The sequence below is a fragment of the Scylla paramamosain genome, chromosome 25, assembly GCF_035594125.1.
Source record: "Scylla paramamosain isolate STU-SP2022 chromosome 25, ASM3559412v1, whole genome shotgun sequence".
In the NCBI taxonomy this organism is placed as follows: Eukaryota; Metazoa; Arthropoda; class Malacostraca; order Decapoda; family Portunidae; genus Scylla; species Scylla paramamosain.
Genome location: NC_087175.1, coordinates 21678393 through 21680050, shown reverse-complemented (window position 1 = coordinate 21680050; position 1658 = coordinate 21678393).

Genomic DNA, 1658 nt, shown 5'->3' with positions numbered 1-1658 from the left:
TCTCTCTTCACACACACACACACACACACACACACACACACACACACACACACACACACACACACACACACACACACACACGCACACACGCGCTAAACTATCATCGTTATCATCGTCATCATCATCATCGTCATCATCATCATCATCATCATCATCATCATCATCATCATCATCATCATCAGTACCACCACCACCACCACCACCACCACCAACAACAACCTCATCAACTCAATCAAAAGAACATAAAAACATATAAAAAATGAAAGACGAGAAAATATGTACAAATAATAGTAAAAAAAAAAAAACACACATTGATAAAAACACACACACACCTCAGTAATTCAAAATAATAACTTGAAAACAAATTAACTCCGCAAAAAAAAAAATAAATAAATAAATACATATATTTATAGAGAGAGAGAAAGAAAAACAAACAAACATTAATAACAAAAAAAACTAAATAATTAATACATAGCTTTCTGACGTGTGTGTGTGTGTGTGTGTGTGTGTGTGTGTGTGTGTGTGTGTTTAAAAGTTAATAATTAGACATGATAAAGTGCATGATATGTTATGTTGCTTCTGTATGACAAGGAGGGAGAGAGAGTGGGAGGGAGGGAGGGAGGGAGGAAGGGAAGGAGGGAAGGAAGGAAAGAAGGGAGGGAAGAAAGGAGAAATGGAGGGAAGGAAAGAAGAAAAGGAGGAGAGACAAGAATGTGGCCAAGAAGCAACGAAACAAACAGGGAATGAAGGAATAAAATAGAGAAGAAGAAGAAGAAGGAAGGAAGAGAGAATGAATAAAGAAGGAAAGGAGGAAGGAAGGGAAGAGAAACAAGAATCAGGCCAAGAAATAATGAAAGACGGGGAAATGAAGGAATGAATAAAGGAGGAAGGAAAGAAAGGAAGGAGGAATGACAGACCTGACCAAGAACCAGCGAAGGAAGATGAAGTGAGTGAACGAGGGAAGGAAGAATTGAAAGAAAGAAGGAAGGGAAGGAGCAAGTAAGGAAGGAAGGAAAAAAAGAAGATAAAAGGAGAGAAAGGGATAAGAATAGAAGGAAGAAAGAGTAGAGAGAGAGAGAGAGAGAGAGAGAGAGAGAGAGAGAGAGAGAGAGAGAGAGAGAGAGAGAGAGAGAGACAGGAATTGAGCTAGTGACACCATTACCTGTTCTAATTAGTCGTTACCTGCACCTTATTTCGATTACCTTGCTGGCTGAGTACCGCTGGGAGGGGGAGGAAGAGGTAGAGAGGAGGAGGGAGAGGAAGAGGGCGAGGGCGGGGAAGGAGGAGGGGAAGGAAGGCAGGGAAGGAGGAACGGATGGAAGATGCATGACAGATAGGGGAGAGAGAGAGAGAGAGAGAGAGAGAGAGAGAGAGAGAGAGAGAGAGAGAGAGAGAGAGAGAGAGAGAGAGAGAGAGAGAGAGAGAGAGAGAGAGAGAGAGAAGTGACCGACTGACCGATGTACACACACACACACACACACACACACACACACACGCAAACAGACAGACAGACAGACAGACAGACAGACAGACGTCCTCCTTCCCTCCTCCACTAACAAGTTGTGACAGTTTAATAGTGTTCCCAGCCACCACTCCTCCTCCTCCTCTTCCTCCTCTTCCTCCTCCTCCTGCTCCTCTTCCTCCTCCTCTTTCTCTTC